Below are 26,951 nucleotides of genomic sequence, written 5' to 3'. Positions count from 1 at the left end.
GCCTCCAGCCTCAAACAATCTTAAAATTGCTAGAAATTCTCTTTTCTTCCAAACTGAGTGGTAACGATAAAAATATTATGACAACTCCTTGCCTTCTAAATATGGACAGAGTCTAAATTTGGGATGGCTGACCATGGTCATCCCTTTCAGTCATCTAAATTATGTGTTACTCACTGAGCTTTGGGGTAAATGGTGTTTTCCTTGAAACCAGATTTCTCAATAGTGTTAGAGTATTTCTGTTTACTAGGCCTAAATTTAGGATTCTGCTGTATTTCTTCTCGGTGATTGATTTGTATTTTCGTCACTGAACTAGAAATGCTTCTGGAGGGAAAAGCCAAAGAGCAAGTTATACAGAATTCTTATTTGAATATCCATCACTCACTGACAGAGCCCTCTTTAGGGAAAGGAGAATCGGTGTCATGTCACCGTGAGGCTGAATTCAGGGCCTGGGAAGGTGCTTCCACTGCTGTGGGCTGACTGGGGTGTTACGGAAATATGCTCATAAGTTACAGTCACGGCCACCCCTCCCCCACCCCTTCCAGAACCCAGTCTTCCGTGGTGAGACTGCGCCTCTCTCTGTAAGGTGCGTATCTCAGGATACTGCACTTTGACAATTTGCTTTCCTCTTCAAAGCTGGAGCAAGGGACAGGTCAGATCATGATGATGCCCATCTGGAGGGTGGACTGGACCAATGAGGTTGGGACTCTTGTGTGATCATGAAGACTTCAGGCTCTAAACTGAAATGTTGGTTCAAATCCCAGAAATGCTACTTAATTACCTTAGAACTTCTTTGAGCAGTTTTTCTTTCTGTAAAATAGGACTGAAAATAGACATTACCTCATTAAATTGTGGGGCCAATATGAGATGCTTACTGTTCATGAAGCACAGTGCCTGGAGAATACTGATGATGCAATAAATATTGAATCATCATAAATATTGAATCATCATCACCCGTATCTTTAGTCTCTTCTTTCATCACATATTCACAGTTTACTGCTCAGGGCTGCACCTTGGCTCATGAAAATGTCTTTTCTTGGTAGAGAAACCAAGAAAATGTCTTTTCTTGGAGATCACACCTTTTTATGTTTTTATAATCTTCTACTCAAGCCCCCAAACCAGCCCCACGAGTCACTCAAATCTGTCCTTCATGTTGTTTTCTGTTGACTCACTTCCAGAGCCTAAGAGGTAGGGGCGCCCCTCTGGTTGACCCTAACCTTCTCAGTGCCCAGGGAAGCCTCCTTAAATGTGTCATAATGCTTACACCCACTGTGAGCCCCTCTCTCTTATTCTTCATCTTATTTATGAATTCTTGATGCCCAGAGGCACTCACTTTATATTTTTTTAAACTCGCTATTTTATATTGGAGTATAGTTGATTGAGTATACTTCTCTGTGCTGTCCTTGTTGTTTATGCATCAAGGTTATGACCTACTGTGTTCCACTCTGATCACACGTCTAAGGACCTGGAGGTTGAATAATGGAAGCCGAGGCAGAAGAACCTGAGGTCACGCTTGTTGTCACAACTTGATTTTAAGTCAGAGCCCAAAGAGTTCAACCCACTGCTCTGTTGCCAGTGTACCTGCTGAGGGAATGTGACCAGCTCTGCAGAGTCCAGGGTCTACCAGGCATCTCCCTCGGGAGTGCTGGCATGTTCACACAAGGCAGGCACCCTCTAGCTGTGGGCACACACAGCCACCCTGGACAGCGAGGTCACCACAGACAGCGATGCCAACTCACCAAGCAGATACTCATACCTGCACTAGCGACCCCTTGTGTGGGAGGAATGATCCCCGTCCACCGTAGTCAAGCTTTTTACCTTCATAGACACCTCTCAAAATCCAGTGGAAATCACAGAAAGTTGGAGAGGCCAAAGAGGCTTTCCCAAATCCAAAGTGACGTTGCCCTTTATGAAGGGCCTGTGAGTGATACCTGACCTGGGAGCTATACCTGCAAGTCAGACCTCCCACACCACAGTGTTCCAGGTCTCAGAGACAGATTTTGTCATGTGGCTGCTGCTGCTGCTAAGTTGCTTCAGTCGTGTCTGACTCTGTGCGACCCCATAGACGGCAGCCCACCAGGCTGCCCCATCCCTCGGATTCTCCAGGGAAGAACACTGGAGTGGGTTGCCATTTACTTTTCTAATGCATGAAAGTGAAAAGTGAAAGTGAAGTCAATCAGTCATGTCCAACTCATAGCGACCCCATGGACTGCAGCCCACCAGGCTCCTCCGTCCATGGGATTTTCCAGGCAAGAGTACTGGAGTGGTCACCATTCCCTGCCTGCTAACACTCAGCCCACTCTCCTCCATGCTGCTTCACCCACTTTACAAAGCCTCTTGTTTCTCAGAACCTTTCTTTCTCTGTAAGATAAATCCCTTCACCTCCTTACTCACATTGAACAATACAAAAAGATAATCCTCTTCCTCTGCCCACAGAGACAGGTGCTGCCAGCTGGGTCCCACCTGGTCTCACACTAATTCCTATGCCTACTTTTGACTTTACACAAAATTTGGGAAAGTATCTGGAATGTCTGGTTTACACATTCGTTTTAATTCGTGGTCTCAGCATTTCCCTTAAATAACAATGCAGGATGCTCCTCGACTCAGCCCACAGCATCCTGTCTTGCTGGTGCTAGAACCAACCCCAGAGATTTAATTCAACTCTTTGATTTTATAATGCTGAAGTAGTTGCAAATATTTTTAGGATGCTTACTAGGTGCCAGACAATATTATAGATGCTCTGTAAGACTCATTTAATTCTCTTAAGAACCCTAAAAGTAAAGGTGAAACACTCTTTTCTTACCCCTTTTAAAGATGAAGACACTGAGACCCAGAGGGTTCAGTTCACTTGCCCAATATTATAGAGCTAAGGTAGGCTGGCTCCAGAATCTGTGACCTTAACCCCTGTATCACACAGCCCCTGCAGAGAAGTAACGAAGGTTTATACAGTCTAAATGAGGGCCTGAGGTCTTATTTCAGTAAAGGAGTTGACCAAGGACTCAGACTGAAATCTCTGACTTCTGGTCCAGTAGTCTTAACAATCCTTCCAGTCCTCTCTGGTCTGCCCTCTGGTCAGCCCTTCTCCTCTCTAAGGTCTCAGTCATTTAAGGAGAGTTTGCCTATTCTTGTTCATGTTAATTTCTCCCCTTGATGATCTATGGCCCATGGCCCATGCAGCAAGTTGTTTTTTTTTTTAAAGTAAGTTACAATTTTCATACAACTTATTTAAAAAATGATTTTTTTAAAGCATCACTTTGTTTTTGGCTGAGCCGGGTCCTTGTTGCAACGCGTGGACTTCTTATTATGGTGGCTTCCCTTGTGGCTCACGGGCTCTAGGCATGAGGGCTTAGTTGTTATGGTGCCTGGGCTTAGTTGCTACTCGGCATTGGGAATCTTAGTTGACCAGGCATGGAAACTGTGTCCCCTGTGTTGAGTACGCAGCTTCTTAACTACTGGACTATCAGGGAAGTTCAAACAAATGAATTTAAGTTCTAAAATTCCAAAAGGTTTCTCAGTTCAGTTCAGTTGCTCAGTCATGTCCAACTCTTTGCAGTATGACAGGCTTCCCTGTCCATCACCAACTCCCAGAGCTTGCTCAAACTCATGTCCATCGAGTTGGTGATGCCATTCAACCATCTCATCCTCTGTCATCCCCTTCTCCTCCTGCCTTCAGTCTTTCCCAGTATCATGGTCTTTTCCAATGAGGCGGTTCTTCACATCAGGTGGCCAAAGTATTGGAGTTTCAGCTTCAGCATCAGTCCTTCCAATGAATATTCAGGACTGATTTCCTTTAGGATGGATTGGTTGGATCTCCTTGCAGTCCAAGGGATGCTCAAGAGTCTTCTCCAACACCACAGTTCAAAAGCATCAATTCTTTGGCACTCAGCTTTCTTTATAGTCCAACTCTCCACATCCATACATGACTACTGGAAAAGACATAGCTTTGACTATACAGACCTTTGTCAGCAAAGTAATGTCTCTGCCTTTTATTGTGCTGTCTAGGTTGCTCATAACTTTTCTTCCAAGGAACCAGCGTCTTTTAATTTCATGGCTGCAGTCACCATCTGCAGTGATTTTAGAGCCCCCCAAAATAAAGTCTGTCACTGTTTCCATTGTTTCCCCATCTATTTGCCATGAAGTGACGGGACCGGATGTCATGATCTTAGTTTTTGAATGTTGAGTTTTAAGCCAACTTTTTCACTCTCCTCTTTACTTTCATCAAGAGGCTCTTAAGTTTTGCACTTTCTGCCATAAGGTGGTGTCATCTGTGTATCTGAGGTTATTGATATTTCTGCCAGCAATCTTGATTCTAGCTTGTGCTTCAGAAAGGTTTGTAGGCTTCTTTAATTAAAGGATTTTAAAAATTAAAATATAATTGACATATTACATTATTAGCTTCAGGTGCACAGCATAGTCATTCAGTATTTGTGTATATTGCTAAACAGTCCACCACCACAAGTCTAGTTAGCATCCTTCACCATAGATAGTTTCTCATGATAAGAACTTTTAAGATTTATTCTCTTAGCAAGTTTCAAAAATACAACACAATATATTAACTGTAGTCACTATGCTGAATTATATCCCATGAAACTTATTTATTTTATAACTAAAAGTTTGACACCCTTCCCCTATTTTGCCTACCCTTTATCCCCTGCCTCTAGCAACCAATGTGTTCTCCATATTTGTGAGTTTGTTTTGTTTTTAGATTTCACATATAAGTGAGATCATATGGTATTTATATTTCCCTGTCTGACCTGTTTCATTTAGTATAATGCCCACAAGGTCCATCCATGTTATTGCAAATGGCAATGTTTCATTCTTTTTTATGGCTCAATATATTTCTTTGTACAGGTATTTACATATATATCACAATTTCTTTATCCATTTATCCATCAAGGAGCGTTTAGGTTGCCTCCATATCTTTTTAAAAATTAATTTTCTTAGCTAAAGTGCAATTGCTTTACAATGTTGTGTTAGTTTCTGCTGTACAACAATGTGAATCAGCTACAAGTGTACATATATCCCCTCCTTGAGTGTCCATATCTTGGTTATTGTAAATGGTGCTCCAGTGAACACGGGTGTATAGGTATCTTAAGTTAGTGTTTGTGTTGCCTTCAGATAAATACCAAAAGTGGAATTGCTGGATCATATGGTACTTATATATTTTTGATTATTTGAAGAATCTCCATACTGTTTTCCACAGTAACTGTACCAATTTACTTTCCACTAAACAGTACATTAGGATTCCCTTTCTCTACATTCTCACCAATGCTTGTCATTTAAAAAAAAAAAAAAACTAATAGACATTCTAACACATGTAAGGTGATATCTCGTTATGGTTTTGATTTGCATTTCCTTGATAAATAGTGATGCTGAGCACCTTTTCTTGTACCTATTAACCATCTGTATATCTGGAGAGGGTTATGCTGCTGCTGCTGCTGCTGCTGCTGCTGCTGCTGCTGCTGCTGCTGCTAAGTCGCTTCAGTTGTGTCCGACTCTGTGCGACCCCATAGACAGCCTCCCACCAGGCTCCTCCGTCCTGGGATTCTCCAGGCAAGAACACTGGAGTGGGTTGCCATTTCCTTCTCCAATGAATGAAAGTGAAAGTGAAAGTGAAGTCGCTCAGTCATGTCCAACTCTTAGCGACCTCATTGACTGCAGCCCACCAGGTTCCTCCGTCCATGGGATTCTCCAGGCAAGAGTACTGGAGTGGGTTGCCATTTCCTTCTCCAGGAGAGGATTATAGTCAGCCCTTAAATGCTTGTTTAGTTAGAAGCCTGCCTGTCAGTCTATGGCATGAATATACACTGTTGTTGTTTGCTCATTAACTCGTGTCCAACTCTTTGCGACCCCATGGACTGTATAGCCTGCCAGGCTCTTCCATCCATGGGATTCTTCAGACAAGAATACTGGAGTGGGTTGCCATCTCCTTCTCTGGGGGATCTTCCTGACCCAGGGATCAAACCTGTGTCTCCTGAATTGGAAGGTGGATTCTTTATCACTGATCACCAGGGAAGCCCGAATGTATACGAATAAGATTCTTACACGGAGATACTGAGGGCCTCAGGTGTTACCTCTTGTGGTGTCCTGGGGTGGGAGCTAGTTAAGAACTCTTCCTCCGTTTGTTACAGTCAGGGAGCCCCACTGGTCACCAGAGCCAGGAGATCTAGAAGGACCCCCCGGGTGTCAGCAGCAAGAACTGGGACACCAGACAGTGTAGAAGCTCCTTCATGGGAGACACCATCAAGCTGGAGGCAGGCAGAGAGAGTGCAAAACTCGCGCCCACCCTCCATTCCTGGAAAGCCCTTTTGCAGACCCCTACAAGTGTGCCAAACCCGAGGTCTACCCCCAGGACAAAGCTCCAAGACTTGTAAAAAAGCCTCCTTCACAGAAAGACTGGGGTGTGTTTCAGCCAGCTATGTGCACTGTGCCTTGGGGCAGGGGCAGGCCAAGAAATATCTTTCTATCTGTCCCAGGCCCATAATTTCAAATCCTGCTGATCATTAGAGCCAGGCAATCAAGGGGCCTCTCCTGGGCAGCGGCCACAAAAACAGCACCAAGCGTGTGTCCCAGCTCCCTCTTGGAGCAGGGCAGAGGGACTGTGCAGAGTGAGAATCCATCCTCCAGCGTCTCAGAGAACTGATGTCTGCCCTTTGAATACTGCTGATGAGAAGCCTGCCCCTTGGGCTGCAGCTCTGAACCGAATAGACCTGTCTCACAGAGAGACTGACTATCTTGTCTACTGCCTTTCTCCTGTGCCCTAGGAGGGTTAGGTGGTTAAGAATTCTGCCTCCATTGATTACAGTCCTGTGGGACCCACAAGTGTAGGTGTCACTGGCCATCAGAGCCAGGAGATTTAGACAGGCTCCCGATCAGCAGTTGCACAAGTCAGGGTGCCAGACAAGAGAGAAGCTCCTTTGGGGGAGACACTGTTACTGAGTCCAGGCTTGCTCTCCTCACCACACGACAGGCCAATGAATCAGACGAGATGTTGAGGCAAGGAATACAACTTTATTTGGAAAGCCAACAGACCGAGAAGATGGCAGATTAGTGTCTCCAAAAAAACACATCAGGGCCTGGTTGTCAGTTTCTTTTATAGAACAGAGAGGGAGAGGAGGTAAGGAAGTAAAGTGAAAAGGCCATTTATCTTGCAAAATAGGAGGGGATGTGTTCATTTCTTCTTAAATCCTTCGTTTATAAACTTTTCCTTTATAAATGTCTATCTTATTTCTGTTTTTCCAATGAGCATGTATTATTTGTATTATAGAAGACATACTAAGTAAATTTCTAGACTTCTATTTTATTAATTTTTGGCTGTGCTGAGTCTTTGTTGCTGCAAGGGCTTTTCTCTTAGTTGTGGCGCACAGGGGCTATTCTTCGGTTGAAATGTGCAGGCTTTTCATTGCAGTGGCTTCTCTTGGAACAGAGCACAGGCTCCAGGGATGCAGACTTCAGTAGTTGCAGCTCTGGGGCTCTAGAGCACAGTCGAGGTAGTCATGTCGCAAGGGCTTAGCTGCTCCCAACATTGGGATCCTCCCAGATCAGGGATCAAACCTGTGTCTCCTGCATTGGCAGGTGGACTCTTTACCTCTGAGCCACCAGAGAAGCCCCAATTTCTTCTTTTCTGCAGCTGTTCACTTGTGGGTAGATTGTCTCCCTGTAAGCTGAACAAAGCCGCTTTAGTTTAGCATTCAAGCAAAGCGGCAGGATTCCCTGGGGCAGGCCATTATATATGATTACAGTAACAAAAGCAACAAAAAGCAAGGGGTAAAATCAAAGAAACAAATCTAACAGGGAGTCAGAATTGGCTCTTCCCTGTCACAACACCAGCCGCCTGAAGTGAGGGGAAAACAGAGCCCAGACATGGCAGTCACTGGCCTCTGTCTTTGGAAAGTATTGGGTTGGCCCAGAAGTTCTTTCGGGTATTTTTGTAACCCTAACAGCTTATGGAAAATTTCAAATGAACTTTTGGGCCAACCCAATATTGTAGCTGACTCTGCGTGTGTTGGATGCTGTCCCCGTTGGGATGATGCTTTAAGATAAGCAAATAAGCCTCTTTTGCAGAAAGTCTGGGCACCTCTCAGGTGGCTGCCTCTGCCTGGTCCCTGAAGCTTGTGAGAGTCCCAGCACATGAGCCCCTGAAGTGTTGTTTCTCTTCCATTGGAGAACTGCTCTTGATGAAAGGAGGCCAAAGAGACAGATAATTACATGCAATGTGTAATCCTTGATTGGCTCTTAGATGATTAAAAATGCAATGAAAGACACTATTGAAATAACTGGGGACATTTGAATAAAGACTCCTACTAGATAATAATATTAAATATAATATCAGATCATAGAATTGTATCCATTTAAATTTTCCCAAGTGTTATAACTCTATTATAGCTGGATTAGAGAATGCTCTTGCTTTTAGGTGATACATGCTAATGCCTTTAGGAATAAAATATCACAATGTCTATAACTCTCTCTCAGATGGTTTGACATGGTCTTATCCATTAATATGCTAATGTGTATCTCCAAAATATAAGAGCTTATTAAAAATGGAAGAGTCATTTCTCAGTTTGCAGTCATTTTACAGGTCTCGTGTAATAAGCCCTGTTGGCTCTCTAAGCTAGATGTTTTGGGAGCTCATCTCTCAGAGGCAGGTCTTAAGAGCTGGATGCCTGATGTGGGGTTCAAACCCATTCCTCCTCTCGGGGGAGGAAGGAGGAGCTCGGGGTTTTGAGTTCCCTCCTGATTGTGGGTCACCACCATGTGGGTGGTGGGGTTCATGTTGAGATTGTGTCTCAGTCCCTCCTACCCGCTTCCAAGTAGGTTTTTTTCTCATTCAGTCAGTTTTGGATTTTTTTGTCCAGAGGAAGTGATTCCTTACATAGCTGTAGATTTCAGTGTATCTGTGGGAGGAACTGAGTTCAAGACCTTCCGACAACACCACCGTGAATCTATTTATTCATCATGAGCTTTTGACCAGCCCAGGAAGCAATTGTGAAATGTTAAATATGCAAGGTCACCTAATGTGATTATTTGGGGGTAAAAAATGGGTTTCTCATTTGGAGTTGTAAATGCAAACACCCTTAAAAAAAGTACTTAGAGAACTACCTGGTTATCAAGCTAAACTGTGTCAACTGAAAAAATATGTGCAGTCTAAAATGTTTCGTTTGGTAGAAGTTTTTAGGATTTCACACCTGGAGGAAGCATCTGAAGTGACCCTGAGGGAACTGCTCTGAGGAGGCAGGTGCTCTGAGAGGGCTGGGTGGTGACAGACGGGGGCAGGTTATATAGAAGTTTTGCAGCTAAGGACAGGTAATCTGAACATCAAAAGATGCTTGTTAATTAAAGAAAACTAGATATCTCAAGTTAAGGATTTTCTACATATGGGAGGATGCAAGAGTCTGGGCTCACTGGAATCATTCCCTTGAAAGGCACCTCAGCTGTCTGGGACCAGTATCCTGTGTTTTCACATTCTGAGTTCCATCAGCACTTACCAGCTCACACTGTAGGGATGCAATCTCTGATGACTGTGACATCCTTGTTTACTGATATGGCAGGAAATATTCCATTTCTCACCTGAGACTAAGTCACCCAGCTCAGCTCTCAACACTAAAAGAATAGATGGAAATGGATGTCTGAAATTCCCTAATATATTTTTTTTCTGCTCAAGAGAGATAGTATTCTGTGACTGTACTACCTGTGATGAACCCAGGTAATAAGCTCAATATTGGGACCAACATTTGGAGAGGGAATTCATGAAAATTTTGCTGTTTTTTTAAAAAAGAAGTGAGGGCAGAGACGTATCCAGAAATGATGATTTAGTCATCATGGTCCGTAGCGGCGGCTGTGAGGAGACACCCCATGCCCAAGGTAAGGAGCAGCAGCTGTGCTTTGCTGGAGCAGCCGTGAAGAGATATCCCATGTCCAAAGTAAGAGAAACCCCAGTAAGACGGTAGGCACTGAGAGTGGGCATCAGAGGGCAGACAGACAGAAACACAATCACAGACAACTAGCCAATCTGATCACACGGACCACAGCCTTGTCTAACTCAGTGAAACTAAGCCATGCCGTGTAAGGCTGCCCAGGACAGATGGATCATGGTGGAGAGTTCTGACAAAACATGGTCCACTGGAGAAGGGAATGGCAAACCACTTCAGTATTCTTGCCTTGAGAACCCCATGAACAGTATGAAAAGGCAAAAAGATAGGACACTGAAAGGTGAACTCTCCAGGTCAGTAGGTGCCCAATATGCTACTGGAGATCAGTGGAGAAATAACTCCAGAAAGAATGAAGAGACAGAGGCAAAGCAAAAACAACACTCAGTTGTAGACTGGTGATAGAAGCAAGGTCCGATGTGTAAAGAGCAATATTACATAGGAACCTGGAATGTTACATCCATGAATCAAGGCAAATTGGAAGTGGTCAAACAGAAAATGGCAAGAGTGAACATCGGCATTTTAGGAATCAGTGAACTAAAATGGACTGGAGTGGGTGAATTTAACTCAGATGACCATTATATCTACTACTGTGGACAAGAATCCCTTAGAAGAAATGGAGTAGCCATCATAGTCAACAAAAGAGTCCAAAATGCAGTACTTGGATGCAATCTCAAAAATGACAGAATGATCTCTGTTCACTTTCAAGGCAAACCATTCAGTATCACGGTAATCCTAGTCTATGCCCTGACCTGTAATGCTGAAGACGCTGAAGTTGAACTATGAAGATCTACAAGACCTTTTAGAACTAACACCCAAAAAAGATGTCCTTTTCATTATAGGGGACTGGAATGCAAAAGTAGGAAGTCAAGAAATACCTGGAGTAACAGACAAATTTGGCCTTGGAGTACAGAATGAAGCAGGGCAAAGGCTCATAGCGTTTTGCCAAGAAAATGCACTGGTCATAACAAACACCCTCTTCTAACAACACAAGAGAAGATTCTATACATGGACATCACCAGATGGCTGACACTGAAATCAGATTGATTATATTCTTTGCAGCCAAAGATGGAAAAGCTCTATACAGTCAGCAAGGACAAGACCAGGAGCTGAGTGTGGCTCAGATCATGAACTCCTTATTGCCAAATTCAGATTTAAATTGAAGAAAGTAGGGAAAACCACTAAACCATTCAGGTATGACCTAAATCAATTCCGTTAACGATTATACAGTAGAAGTGAGAAATAGATTTAAGGGACTAGATCTGATAGAGTGCCTGATGAACTATAGATGGAGGTTCATGACATTGTACAGGAGACAAGGATTAAGACCATCCCCAAGAAAAATAAGAAAGCCTTCCTCAGTGATCAATGCAAAGAAATAGAGGAAAACAACAGAATGAGAAAGACTAGAGATCTCTTCAAGAAAATCAGAGATACCAAGGGAACATTTCATGCAAAGATGGGCTCAGTAAAGGACAGAAATGGTATGGACCTAACAGAAGCAGAAGATATTAAGAGGTGGCAAGAATACACAGAAGAACTGTACAAAAAAGATCTTCACGACCCAGATAATTACAATGGTGTGATCACTCACCTAGAGCTAAACATCCTGGAATATGAAGTCAAGTGGGCCTTAGAAAGCATCACTACAAACAAAGCTAGTGGAGGTGATGGAATTCTAGTTGAGCTATTTCAAATCCTGAAAGATGATGCTGTGAAAGTGCTGCACTCAATATGCCAGCAAATTTGGAAAACTCAGCAATGGCCACAGGACTGGAAAAGGTCAGTTTTCATTCCAATCCCAAAGAAAGGCAATGCCAAAGAATGCTCAAACTACCACACAATTGCATTCATCTCACACTCTAGCAAAGTAATACTCAAAATTCTCCAAGCCAGGCTTCAGCAATACGTGAACCATGAACTTCCAGATGTTCAAGCTGGTTTTAGAAAAGGCAGAGGAACCAGAGATCAAATTGCCAACATCCAATGGATCATCAAAAATGCAAGAGAATTCCAGAAAAACATCTATTTCTGCTTTATTGACTATGCCAAAGCCTTTGACTGTGTGGATCACAATAAACTGTGGGAAATTCTTCAAGCGATGGGAATACCAGACCACCTTATCTCCCTCTTGAGAAATCTGTATGCAGGTCAAGAATCAACAGTTAGAACTGGACATAGAACAACAAAGTGAAGTGAAGTCGTTCAGTCATATCCGACTCTTTGTGACTCCATGGACTGTGGCCTACCAAGCTCCTCTGTCCATGGGATTTTCCAGGCAAGAATACTGGAGTGGGTTGCCATTTCCTTCTCCAGGAGATCTTCCCAACCCAGGGATCAAACCCAAGTCTCCCGTACTGTAGGCAGATGCTTTACCGTCTGAACCATCAGGGAATTCTCTGCTTCATGGAACAACAGACTGGTTCCAAATAGGAAAAGGAGTACATCAAGGCTGTATATTGTCACTTTACTTATTTAACTTATATGCAGAGTATATCATGAGAAATTCTGGGCTGGATGAAGCACAAGCTGGAATCAAGATTTCCGGGAGAAATATCAATAACCTCAGATATGCAGATGACACCACCCTTATGGCAGAAAGTGAAGAAAAATTAAAGAGTCTCTTGATGAAAGAGGAGAGTGAAAAAGTTGGCTTAAAGCTCAACATTCAGAAAACTAAGATCATGGCATCCGGTCCCATCACTTCATGGCAAATAGATGGGGAAACAGTGGCTGACTTTGTTTTTCTGGGCTCCAAAATCACTGCAGATGGTGATTGCAGCCATGAAATTAAAAGCTGCTTACTCCTTGGAAGGAAAGATATGACCAACCTAGATAGCATATTCAAAAGCAGAGACATTACTTTGCCAACAGGGGTCCATCTAGTCAAGGCTATGGTTTTTGTAGTAGTCATGTATGGATGTGAGAGTTGGACTATAAGGAAAGCTGAGTGCCAAAGAATCGATGCTTTTTAACTGTGGTATTGGAGAAGACTCTTGAGAGTCCCTTGGACTCTCATCCAACCAGTCCATCTTAAAGCAGATCAGTCCTGAGTGTTCATTGGAAGGACTGATGTTGAAGCTGAAGCTCCAATACTTTGGCCACCTGATGCCAAGAACTGACTCATTTTAAAAGACCCTGATGCTGGGAAAGATTGAAGGCAGGAAGAGAATGGGATGACAGAGAATGAGATGGTTGAATGGCATCACTGACTCAATGGACATGAGTTTGAGTAAATTCTGGGAGTCAGTGATGGACAGGGTGGCCTGGCATGCTGCAGTCTATGGGGTTGCAGAGTCGGACATGACTGAGCGACTGAACTGAACAGTTGTTATTTATTGAACTTTATTATACAAAGTACTTGCTTATTGCTTTACTTGTATTTCTCTTAAGTCCCATATCAAACCAATTCAGACTTGAGAAACTTGATTCAGAAAGTTTAAGTAACTTAGCCAAGACCACAAAGCTAGTGAATGACAGAACCATTGTGATTCTCTGGTATGGGATTTTTCTTATTGTACATACTGCCTCAGATGAGAGTTAAAGGAATAGGAAAGACATTACTGGAAGAGGGAATTCTGAAATACAATGCAGGAATCACTGTTTTCACATATCTACTTCCAACAGTGGGATAAGCTGACTTGGGTGGTTTGATAGTAGTTGAGGAAGACTTCCATAAAGGGATATGGAACTCTTAGATGACCTCTAAGTCTTCCAGCAAGTCTGGGATCTGATGCCTATGCAGAGGCATTTTATTGGAAAGAATAAAGAAAGATAGCGGACTTTTGTTGCAAAGATTCAACCATACTGTGTACAACTCAGGAAAGGCATGCATTTTCCCATCTAATTTTGGATCTATTTGGGGTTTGCCAACTGTATCTGGGTGTTCTTTCTGCAAATATCCAGGTCATCATGATTCTCAGTGAAACTTTTTAATGAAGTCTTCCTTGTGTCTCTTGTCTCCTAGACTTTAGTTCTTTTAGGGTAAAATGCTAGCTCTTACTTGGTTTTGCATTCCTTTAGCTTAGCCCACTCTGGAGAAGGCAATGGCAACCCACTCCAGTACTCTTGCCTGGAAAATCCCATGGATGGAGGAGCCTGGTAGGCTTCAGTCCATGGGGTCTCTACGAGTCGAACACAACTGAGTGACTTCACTTTCACTTTTCACTTTCATGCATTGGAGAAGGAAATGGCAACCCACTCCAGTGTTCTTGCCTGGAGAATTCCAGGGACGGGGGAGCCTGGTGGGCTGCCGTCTATGGGGTTGCACAGAGTCGGACATGACTGAAGCGACAGCAGCAGCAGCAGCTTAGCCCACTACCCAGAAGGTGCTAAATAAAAATTTGTCAAAATGCACTGTATAAAAACCAAATCCAGTCACATCATAACTCTATTCAAAGTATTTGGTTTCTCCCTATTGCCTCCAGAAAAATGTCCAAGTTACTCCTCATGGAGTAAAGGCTGTCTGTGATTTGTCTTCTTTCTGTTTCTTTGTCTTTTCATCCCCTCCATGTTTGTGCTTTAGGCCGCAACCAAGTCAGACTGCTTGCATATTTGTTCTCGTACTCTTGTTCCTCACCTCCATGAGTTTGCAAGGATGTTTTCCCTGTTTGGCTTGCCTCAGGCATGAGTTCTTCTACAAGTTCTTCCCTCATTCTCCTCAGATCAGATCAGATCAGATCAGTTGCTCAGTCGTGTCCGACTCTTTGATTCTCCTAGGTTTCCCCAAAACCAGGGGATTGTGTCACCATCTTTCATCCTCCCATCCAACCTCTATCATGGCACCTAGAGTTCTGTGGTTTATCTCTGTAGAAATAGCCCTATTTCCCAGCAAAGAGCTATCTCTGCATTTTCTCATGCATATGGATATTTCCAGAAGCTTGAGCTTTACCTGATCTACAAAAGATACTCAGTTATTATTTGATGAGTGACTGAATCAATCAAAAAAGTATAAATCTCCCTCCATATCTGAAACCTGTTGAATAAAATACAAGAGACCAATCTAATGAAATGCTAGCCTTCCATTTTGGATGGGATAACAAATAAGACACTTGAAGTATTTACCCATAGGTGTACAAGAGGATGAGTCTGTTTTGTTTGTGTGTGTGTGACTTATTACAAACATCTTTTTGTTAATATGCCAACAGTGTTACAAGGTGGATAAAAATTATTAATCTTGTGCTCCTGACTGAATGCTGTTTGCATCCTCCCCAAATCTGAAATTGGGTCATGAGAGTGGAGCCCTCGAGAATGGGGTTAGTGCCCCTATAAAAGAAACCCGAGAGCTCCCTTCCCATCCCACATTGAGAGGACACAGCTCTAAAGTGGTCACTCCAGGAAGTGGTCCTTCACCAGACACCAAATCTGCCAGCATCTTGGGTTTGGATTTTCCAACCTCCAGAACTGGGAGAAATAAATTTCTGTTGCTTAGAAGCCACCCAGTTTCTAGTATGTTGCTTCAACAGTGCAAACAGACTAACACCTTCTTTTTCAGGGAAGGCTGTGATAATGAGTCAGTGACCAATTCTTTAGTCAAATACAGAGGCTACTGTTAGGTCCAGAACTCAACTGTTGATTTGCCACTGTTCAGGAATTTTCTTTATGGATAACCTGAAAAAAAAAATAGATAATTACTCAGTTCCCAAACTGAATTTGGAAATAACAGCATTTAACTTGCATTTTCCTGCTGATTTGATAATTAATCAAATATCTTTGTAAATGTACTTATTTTAAATACATTGGTCAGAATTTTTTATGTTATCGTAGTAACTGAGTAATTAAAGCAGGTGAAACATTTGCAGAGGGTATTAAATGTTTTATTTATAATTAGATTTAACTAATAAATTACAGATACTATAATTGGTAAGAATCCAAATGAAAAATATTTCTTTCAAGACATAATTTGCTTTGCAGAGCACTGTTTGAAACATGATTAAGAATTACTCTTTCAGTTTTAAAACAAAAATTGAAAATATAAGACTTTTCCAAATGACACAAAATCTTCAGATTTACATCTTTTTTTCCCTTGATTTACTTCTTAAGTGTACTCAATGTTCTTATTTCACATGGGAGTTCCAGAAACCTAAGTCTTTAGCCATAACAAAAATCCTTTTTAGTCAGTTTTGGGGCCACATTTCAAAAGAGTTACTTTTTTAAAAATTCTGTATGTGATATTTACCAGAAAAATATGCAGACCTTGAGACAAGATTTTGCTTGTTTTTTTAAATAGCTAAATTTGCTTGTTTTAAATTGTTTATATGTATCAAAGGTAATTCAATCTAATAAGTGATATTTAATAATTTAATGAGTTAGCATTTTGAATAATTATATTTATAATATATGATAAATGTAATACTATATAAAAATAAAATACATTACATATTTTATATATAACATAACATGTTAAAATAAAACTCTTTAAAAAAAATAGATAAAAAGCAGGACAGGATTTCTGTTCAGTTATCTTATTGTATATTAGAAATGAGGTTGAGGGGAGCATTCCATATCTACATCATATGACATAAGGAGAATAACTATGCCCCGTACTACTACTGACCCTAGGACCACATCTTCATTTGTTAAGCATGGACTGTGTGCCAGGCACTCTTTCTGGCATTATAGATATCTCTCCTTTAAGCCTCAATGCAGGTTTGAGGTAATTATTCTTACATGAGTACATGTAATGTACTAATGTTTGTAGGTTATTAATGAGGGGTTAATACCATCTATCTTTAGGGTTAGTATAAGGAGAATGACAAAATGCATTTGAGAATGTTTTCTAACAGTAAATCTCTATACAAATAGATCATTTTATTCCTGACAACTAATTTCAAAAGGAGACACACTCAAATTTGATCATATGTAATAGCGTTTGTTTAATTATCCAGTTATGTCCTATGTCAAGACATTGTTGACTTGGTAACTCAGAGCCTTAATTGTCAAACAGAATTCTTCTCAGAAATACATGTTAGATGTGAGTATATATACCTTCGTGTACAGAATGTACTGAATCATTGAATGCTAGGTATGGAAGGCTCCGTCTATGGCTTCCAGCTCAATTTCTTTATTTTACAGAAGTGGAACTTGAAACAATAAGAGGGTGGCTTATTTGTAGTCAGAAGTACATTCTGTCAAGTTCTGGGTGATAAAGCGCTGGTAACAAAGGAGAGAAAACTATGGAAAGGGGTTTGGAGAAACTGCTTTGGGGAAAAGGAGTTGGGAGAGAGAGAACAGGCTTTCCAGGCACAATATTGGAAAGGGTGCCCCAGCCTCAACCTTAATTCCTGAAGCCTTCCCTCCATTTGGCATCAAGGAATCCAGACAGCAGAGTCAGACGGGCTGGGATTCCAGGCTCTAACCAGGAGGATGGCTGGATCATTGCATCACAGGTGCAGACCAGGTGTGCCTGAGTTCCAATACTACTCCCAAGAGTGACTGTAGTGTTGGCTCATCAGAGGACTGGGGAATCCAGGAACTGGAAGCTGGGGCTGCAAGATGGTCCTGGCCATTGTGCTGCCATTGTGAGGGCAGAGCTGAGCCCAGAATCCAGCGGTCCTGAGCCCTGCTCTGGCCTCCATGCTTTCTGGATGCATCAAGTCTGCCTTTGGCTCTAGTCGTCTTTCCTGGACCTCGCTTGTCTCTTTCTTCCATAAACACTTTTATTGCAAAAGATGAACAATATGATTGGTGTGACTCTATATAACTGGAGTAATGAGAGGCTTGGGGACAATTTCATGTCTGCCCCCTATCACATAATGGGAATAGGGATTTCCCCATGCCAGCACGTGACCCCCACCCACACTTGCCAGGCACCGAATGTCTACCAGGCACTTCTGGCACTGTGAGGATTTCCATTGCTTGGTGGCACTTGCTCTGATGTGATGTTTACAGAACACACAGCCACATCCAAGATCATTCAACAATTTGAATATATCTACTTCTTCACACAGTCTGTTCACCAATAACAAAATGTGTTTACCCTGCCTTCCAGTCTGGAGTATTGAAAGATCCTGGTCTTTGAAGCCTTCCTCCAACACTTACCTGCTGTGTTAACTTGAAGCAATTCCTTAACTTCTCTGAACTTCAGTTCTCATTACGGATGTAACAGTTTCTGCCTCACACGGTCGGTGTACATAGTTTCTGGCATGTAATGAAGAGTTCATAAATGATAGCTATTATTATATAGCTACTTCTGTTGATATCTTTTATCAGACCAGTTACAAGAAAATGAGTGAAACCTAAATTGAGTGCATTCAAAAGCAATAATAATAGCAACATTAGCAGTATTTGTCAAGCACTTTCTATATTTTGGGTGCTGTTTTATCAACAATTGCCTGTATTATTTAATCCTCACAACAACCTTTGCTACCAATTTAAAGGTAGTAAATCATTGTGTAGATACTGGTAAGTAAAGCAATTAAAAATTAAAAAAATACTTGTAAATAGTTGGACTAGTTTCTGGCATATAGTAAGTGCTTTGTTGTTCCTGTTAAGTCACTAAGTCATGTCAGACTCTTTGTGATCCCATGGACTGTAGCCCACCAGGCTTCTCTGTCCATAGGATCTCCCAGGCAAGAATACTGGAGTAGGTAGCCATTTCCTTCTGCAGAGGACCTTCCCTACCCAGGGATCAAACCCCCATCCCCAGCATTGGCAGGTGGATTCTTTACCACTGTGTCTTCTTGTGGAAGACAAGAAGTGCTATAAATGCTTATTAAAATGTAAAAGGGGAAATACCATTCTTTCCCCCATTTCTCAGATAGAGATACTGACTCCCAGAAATGAAATGACTTGGCCAAAGTCACAATGCTAGAGAGGAAGAAAACCGAGATCCACGCTCTGGTGGGGTTCCTGCAGGCCTCGCATGAAGAGTGTGACAAACAGTTCTAGTATTTCTGGCAGCACGGAAAGCTGGCCCACGATGGAGATGAAGAGAGCAATTCACCCACCAAGTTATCCTGCGTGTTAGCTTTCTCCCTCATTTCTTCAGATACTGACTTCTTCCAACCCCCTCACTTCCAGGGCTCGCTCTGTTCATCCACTTGGGTGGTCCTTTGTCTCTCTGGAGAGCAACTGAACTACACCAATCTCTTTCTGATCCCACAGGGGACCTTGAAAAGTCACCGTTCTTTCTCAAGAGCTTTCCTGTTTCAAATAACCCCATTTTCATCCACATTGTACATAGCAGGTCAACCCAGATCAGAAATCTACCTGCCATCCCCCCACCACCTTTGTGATTTTTTCCTAGAACGTTCCTAATCCCCTCTCTGCACAAATCAATACATCATTTTCCCAGAGTCTCAAGAAATGGATTCCTGGAAATGTGCATGTGTGTTACTTAATCACGCAGCTGCAGCATGGGGATACAGGTAAACTTCTCTCTGCTCGTGTCCAGACAGCCAGGAATGTGATGGGATGCACGCCTCTTCTGGCTCCATGGTTTACCTTTTCTCCAGAGTAACCTCTGCCACACGTCTCTGCACAGAAAGCCTCGTCCATCTCAGAAGGCTGTGGCTTGATCTCAACGATAAGAACATCCCTGTCACTGGAATCCACGGCTCACAGGGCCTGCTTTGCTTCTCAAGGATGCTAAGTTCTTAAACCCAGGCAAGATGAAGAACATATTGTGCATCCCTTGGGGACTATTTAAAACGTACAATATAAATATTTCTGCTTTGAATGGACTTAACTTAGCAAGCCTGGGTCTGGTTTGTGTCCTTCTAGTCATCACACCGACGGGGTGTGTGCCAGCCCTTCATTTAGCTGAGCCGAGTGGAGCTGGCAAAGAGCCGTCAGCACCCGAGTGCCCCTCGAGGGGTGCCAAGTCGCCCTTGATCACATAATGCCTTTCAGATAAAGTTAGCTCCGCAGGAGGCCCTGCCTCATGCTAGTGCTTTCTGGTGACAGATCCCCCGGCTCTGGGTCTCCCGTGGCAATGAAATCCAAAGGGAAAGTCAGGGAGACTTTCCTGGTGGTCCCACGGTTAACACTTTGCCTTCCAATACACAGTGTACAGGTTCAATCCCTGATCAGGGAGCAAAGATCCTGCATGCCTTGCAGCTAAAAATCCAGAGCATAAAAAAGCAACAGAAGCAATATTGTAACAAATTCATTAAAGCCTTAAAAAAAGAAAGAGGCCCCATGAAACCTCACCCCAAAAATAAATAAAAGTCAAAAAGAGAAAGGGAGAGTCAGCCAGCCAGGGGTGACAGTGGGGTGCTGGGCCTGAGACGCATGGCCTTTGCTTTGTCAGAGTCGACCCCAAACCACTGCCTTCCTTCCCACCCTTTTCCCCTTACCAGGGTGTCCTGAAATTTTTCTGAATATAACGGAAAAACTTAAGAACAGCCACATCTTTCTCCTGGCATCCTCCCACTTTGCCAGGCTTAATGGCTGCATGTCAAATAGGAGTCAATACAAGTTGAGTCTCACACAGTGTTCAGAAATTTAGCCTGGCCCCTTTATCCTGCCTTAATGTGGGACCCAAGCCTTGTTGAGGACTAGGGAGCAGGCAGTGTGTGGGCTTTCCTGAGTCTTGTAGAACTGTGCTTAGTCAATTCAGTCGTGTCCGACTGTTTGCGATCCCATGAACTGTAGCCCGCCAGGCTCCTCTGTCCATGGGGATTCTCCAGGCAAGAATACTGGAGTAGGTTGCCATGCCCTCCTCCAGGGGATCTTCCCAACCCAGGGATTGAGCCCAGGTCTCCCACACTGTAGGCAGTTTCTTTACCATCTGAGCCACCAGGGAAGCCCCAGGTAGGGCTGAATGATGTCTATTTTTTGTGTATGTTCTATTTGCAGGTCTTTTTTGGTTCTGAGAAACATTAAACAATAAAAGAAGCCTCACTGGGTGCAGGAAACATCTGTCTTTGTGAAGCCAGGGGATACTAAGTACTCCAGGGACAGTACTAAGTGGGAAAGTGGCTCAGATGCCTTCCTTCAAACAAAACCTCCTGAGGAAGTCCCACCTTCAGAGGGATTTTTCTGGCTCAAGGAGGGTGTTGTGTCAACTTAAAAAATATTCACAACCTCAAAGTTGAGAGCTTTTTTTTTCTTTGGTGGGAATTTTTAGGACTTCAAACCCAGAAGACAGTATCTCAAATAACCTGAGAGAACTCCGAGGAGGTGGAGGGAGCCAGGTTATATAGAAGTTTTATAACAAAGTGGGCAGGAAATCTGAACATCAAAAGTCTATTGTTAATGAAAGAAAACCAGTTATCTCAAGTTAAGAAATTCAGGCTTTTCTTTGTATGTAAAGATGCAAGAATCTGGGCTCGCTGAAATCATTTCTTTGATATTTACCTCAGCTATCTGGGGCCAGTATCCTGTTTTCAGATTCTGAGCTTCCTTTCTTCAGGGCTCACAGTAGGGATTGGGTGCAGTCTGAGGGCAGGTATTCTTCCTGAATTCCCTCAGATTTCACCAGCTCACCATTGTGGTGGCTGCAATTGCTGATGGCTGTGACATCCTTGTTTATTGATATGGCAGGAAATATTCCACTTCTCAAATGGAACACTATGAACAGCACCCCCGGGAAACACCTGAGGCTTTGAGGAGCAGAGCTAGGGAAGCCTCTGGATATAAAGGGAACACACAACCTGGGGTTCTGGCTCCAGTTCTGCTGTAACCCGCTTGAATGGTAGCAAGCCAGTCATTTCACACTTTTTTTAAAAGTCGTTCAATTGTGTCTGACTCTTTGCAACCCCATGGACTATATATAGTCCATGGAATTCTACAGGCCAGAATACTGGAGTGGGTAGCCTTTCCCTTCTCCAGGGGATCTTCCCAACTCAGGAATCAAATCCAGGTCTTCCACACTGCAGGTGGATTCTTTACCAGCTGAGCCACAAGGGAAGCCCAAGAATACTAGAGTGGGTAGCCTATCCCTTCTCCAGAGGATCTTCCTGACCCAGGAATCAAACTGGGATCTCCTACATTGTAGGTAAGATTCTTTACCAACTGAGCTATCAGGGAAGCCCATTTAACACTTAGGTGTTTATTCTCTCTTCTGTCAGTGAATGTTCAGATGAGAATAGAGTGTGGTGATCATTTCATTCTCACAGCACTTCCTGCTTGACTCAGTTTGCAGAGGAGTATCAGGGGTTGTAACCAGAATTCCACTCATTATTTTTCTTCTTCTCCTCCCAGCTCCCACATCATTTTGGATCAGCCAGAGAAGAGATGCTACCTGGGGTCTCCTTGCATCCCCAGAATCTTGGTGCAAAGTTCTATGTATTGGGTACTTTATAGCCAACAAAAATTTCTTCCTCACAGTTTTGGAGTCTGAATGTCCAAGGTCAAGACACGAGTACAGTTGGCTTCTAATGAGGGCCCTCTTACTGATTCCTGATAATACATGACCTTCTCACTGTGTCCTCACAGGGCAGAAGGGGAAATGGAGCTCTCTGAGGTCTCTTTAGCAAGGGCACTACTCGCGTTCATGAAGGCTCCACCCTAATGACCCAATTACATCCCCAAAGCCCTGTCTCCTAATACCATCTCCTTAGGGGTTAGGTTTTCAACATACAAATTTGGTGGGTTTGTAAATATTCAATCTATAACATCCAATCCCTCCATATACTGCAAATCAGCCAACCTCAGACACGTCCTGTCTCTTGCCCACTTGGGGGTCTTCTATAGCTTATTTTCTCCTGCTCTAAACTTCCTTTATTTTTCTTTTTGCCTTTCCATTTAACAGAAAAAAACAAGCAGTTATGTGTACAAGGCACTGTGATGTCTCAGATGATTTGTAAGAACTGGCTGAAGAAGCTGGTGTCCAAGGCTGTGGACACAGGTAAGGTGGGGGATGTCACCACCCCCAATCTCTGCACAAGGCTGGTGTCTCTGGAATATCAGAAGCCCTGTTCCTGGCCTAAGGTCTTCATTTACTCCAGGCTCCCACCTCACTGGGGATCTCTGGTTCCCAGGCTCCTCATATAAAATAAGGAGACTTAGTTTGCTGATTACCACGACGCCTGTTAATTCTAACCTCCTTGGAAGATGCCACCCCATATACTTCTTAAAATAGGCTTGGGCTGGAGCTGATCAGAATAGCAACAAAGCAAAGCAGAATTTCAAGGAATAAAGTTCAAAGGTCTTGCACCCTGATGTCTTTGGTGTTGCTTGCCTAATAAAATAAAACAAAACATCACAAGTAAGATATTTTACTATTGATGAGGAAGAATGTCCATGGCTTCTTTTTTGCATTAGATAGCACCACAAATGCAACACAATTTCAGATTGTTTGGAACTTTTTATTTTATGAAAGTCACCCACAATCACAGGACCCCTACATTACAGCCATTATTCTCGGTTTTTCTGTTTGACAGTTATCTTGGCTATGAGATTATCTCAAAGTTGGTTTATGCATTTTTTCATGGACATCTCATCGTGAACATCTTTGGTGCTAATAAGATTACAGGCTTTGGGATCAGATAGCCCTTTTTAAAAAATATTTATTATTTATTTATTTGGCTGCATTGACTGTTAGTTGTGGCTTATGGAATCTTTTGTTGCAACATATGGGGTCTAGTTTCATTCAGATCAAATCAGTCACTCAGTCGTGTCTGACTCTTTGGGACCCCATGAATCGCAGCACACCAGGCCTCCCTGTCCATCACCAACTCCCAGAGTTCACTGAGACTCACGTCCATCGAGTCAGTGATGCCATCCAGCCATCTCATCCTCTGTCGTCCCCTTCTCCTCCTGCCCCCAATCCCTCCCAGCATCAGAGTCTTTTCCAATGAGTCAACTCTTTGCATGAGGTGGCCAAAGTACTGGAGTTTCAGCTTTAGCATCATTCTAGATTCATTACCAGGGATCAAACCCCAGCCCCCTGCATTGGGAGCATGGAGTCTCACCACGGGACCACCAGGGAAGGCCCAGTTAGCCACATTCTATCTGTATAACTCTAGATAGTGTCTAAACCATCAGTTTCCCCATCTGTAAAATAGTACAACGACTAGGATTAATGTGAACACATGTGGCGCAGAGTTTGACATGTAGACAATATCAGTTCTGCCCTGCCTCCTTCTGAATATCCCAGACAGCTATTGTTTGTGGTCTTTCCTATCTGACTAACCAAAAGGGATTATGAATCTAGTTCTATGTTTTGTTTTGCCAAAATTATTTTGGTGTGTAATGTTGAGCCAATCCAGCATTTATCTTTTGAACTTCCCTTTTGAGAGACACTGTGCATTTTCCTGTGTAGTGTATAAAAAGCATGATCCTAGTTCTCGAGGAACCTATCACCTATAAAGGGAGATTAAAGCTAATCTGCAAATAGCTGTGATGCAGCTGTAATACAAGGTATGTTGAGAGATATAGGAGGCACCCAGATTGCGATGACTCCAAAGTAGGAAGAGGGAACTTCCTGCCAGTGACAGTTCCAGTTCTGCCCCTTTAAATGCACCCACCTGTCGGCAGACACCCCATTCTCTTGGCTCCTGTTCTGTGCTTATCATATCCTCTGGTTTCTCCGCCTTGTTTAATGCTTTGCTCTCCTGCCTCTCCATTTAACTTCTTGACCATTTTTTCTTAAACCATTTTTCTCATGTCTGCCTTTGTGATATCATGGCCCCCTGACTTCATATATTGTTTATACAGTAGAGTTCACACTCTACTACTCTGTCCAGAGCTCCAGGAAACTCACCTAGCTAGTTTTGCTCAGGTCTTCGCTGGTAGCTCAGCAGTAAAGAATCTGCCTGCAGTGCAGTAGATGCAAGAGACACAAGTTCAAGTTCTGGGTGGGGAAGATCCCCTGGAGAAGGAAATGGCAACCCACTCCAGTATTCTTGCCTGGAAAATTCCATAGACAGAAGAGCCTGGTGGGCTACAGTCCATGGGGTCGTATAGAGTCAGACGTGACTGAGCACACACACACACACACACACACACACACACACAGCCTGCCCTATTCGTTAGCCACACCCTGATTCACTAGCTCCACCCTGATTTATTAACCACTCCTTAATTCATTGGCCATGCCCTGATTCACTAGCCATGCCCTGATTCTTCCCCATCCTTTACTCAGGAAGGACGTTTTTGGTACAGGAGAGACTTGATCTGTTCCTTTAAGAGCAGATGATTTTTCAAAAGATAGAAGAGATTTCTAAATGCTGAAAATGAGCTACACAAAGTGCAAATACAGGAAATTGTCCCATCTCTGGGGATTGCTGAGTAATGGGGCTGGAACACAGGTCAGAGAATGGAGATATGGAAGAATTCTGAATGGATAAATTTAGGTAAAATTGTGGAGGTCTCAGACATCTCATTTAATAGTTTTAAACTTCATCTGGTAGTATGGAGCTACTAGAGATTTCTTATCTAAATATGTTTTAAGATTTCTCGACAAAGGCTTTGCAGCTTGAGAAGGGATATGATCTCATTTCTGGGTGTACCATGCTTCCTTGGGGCCCCTCTATGACCCACAATTATTCCAGTATCACCTGGTGGCGCTTGCTTCAGCCTCAGCTATGCTTTTTCCTTTCTGACCTGGACCTTCTCTGATGCTGCACCTGGAATGGGAAGGAAGGGCCCTCACAAGTATTCCATCCTGCCAGCCCCAACGTGCAAACAGGTTAACCCATGCAGCAACCTTTACCCCATGGGGAGGCAGGTGGGTGATAAATGTTACCCTCTGGGGCACATTATCCACAGCTCTTAGGAGAATCCCACATGGCTGAGCTCAGAATGTACCATGGAAACGTTGCTCTTGTTTTCTGTTTTCTTCCTCTGCCTTATTCCCCTCCTATTTCCTGGGATCTCTTCCCAAAATAAATACCTTTGAGAAATGCCTTATCTCAAGGTCTGTTTTTTTTCCTCCGAAAGCTGGGCTAATACCTGTGGGACTTGTGTCTCTGCCCTGGAGCAAGGATGAGAATAAGATTTCAAACTACATTTCAAATCCATTAGCCTATAGGGGATTTTGTTTTTTGGTTTTTACCCATATTCTTTTTTTTGTTTGTTATTATAAAATATATTTAACATAAAAGTTGCTATTTTAACCATTTCTAAGTGTCAAGTCAGTGGCATTACTTACGTGCACAGTATTATTCTAGTATGATCACTTAAACTTCAAACTTCTTTCATTACCCCTACAGAAATTCTTTAGCCAGCAAGCAAGAACGTCCTTCCAGCCTGGGTAACCTCTCATCTACTTTATGGCTCTGAATTCTTCTGTTCTAGAGATTGCATATACTAATACAATATTTATCCTTTTATGTCTGGCTTATTTGACTCAGCATAACATTTTTAAGATTCATCCAAATTGTATCATGTATTAGAACTTCACTCCTTTTCATGGAGTATATTTTCATGGACGTGGAGTATATATTTCATGTCTTTTTCATGGACAATATTTCCTTGTTTGGATATACCATATTTTGTTTTCACATTCATCCATCAATGGACACTTGGATTACTTCCACATTTTGATTCTTGTGAATAATGCTGCAGTGAATATTCTCATACAAGGATCTGTTCAAATCCTTTTGGGGGGGTATGTACTCAGGAAGGAAATTGCTAAGTCATATGGTGATACTGTATTTAACTTTTTGAGGAATTGACAACATGCTTTCAACAGCCATTGTGCCATTTTACATTCCCACCAGCAGTGTAAGAGGGTTCCAGTTTCTCCACATCCTCACCAACACATTGTTTTTCATTTTAAAATTTTATTATTATTTCCATCCTGGTGGGTGTAAATGGCATCTCATTGTGGGTTTTGTTGTTTTTGTTTTGTTGTTTGGTTGCACTGGGTCTTTGTTGCTGTGCAGCCTTTCTCTAGCTGCAGAAAGCAGAGGCTGCTCTCTGGTTGTGGTGCCTGGGCTTCCCCTTGTGGTGGCTTCTGTTGTTGTGGCGCACGGCTCTCGGCACACGGGCTCAGTACTTGTGGCTCAAGAGTGTGCACTGCAGCACGCAGGTTTCAGGATTCATGGCACTCGGGCTCAGTAGTTATGACACAAGGCTTAGTTGCTCTGCAGCCTGTGGAATCTCCTCACACCAGGGGTTGACCCTGTGTCCCCTGCA

At 42.8% G+C, this 26,951-nt stretch overlaps 1 long non-coding RNA gene across 1 annotated transcript in view; it reads left to right on the top strand.

Annotated features, from left to right (window-relative positions):
• The window catches only part of LOC138990548 (uncharacterized), a 40,339-nt gene that overhangs the window by 986 nt on the left and 12,402 nt on the right, over positions 1–26,951 (top strand). The window contains exon 2 of the long non-coding RNA XR_011466686.1: positions 22,621–22,716. This is a non-coding gene — a long non-coding RNA (uncharacterized lncRNA). The remainder of the gene's footprint in view (positions 1–22,620; positions 22,717–26,951) is intronic.

The sequence above is a fragment of the Bos mutus genome, chromosome 13, assembly GCF_027580195.1.
Source record: "Bos mutus isolate GX-2022 chromosome 13, NWIPB_WYAK_1.1, whole genome shotgun sequence".
NCBI lineage: Eukaryota > Metazoa > Chordata > Mammalia > Artiodactyla > Bovidae > Bos > Bos mutus.
The sequence above is the reverse complement of the archived record's forward strand: the minus strand, read 5'-3'. Positions and strand labels throughout refer to the sequence as shown.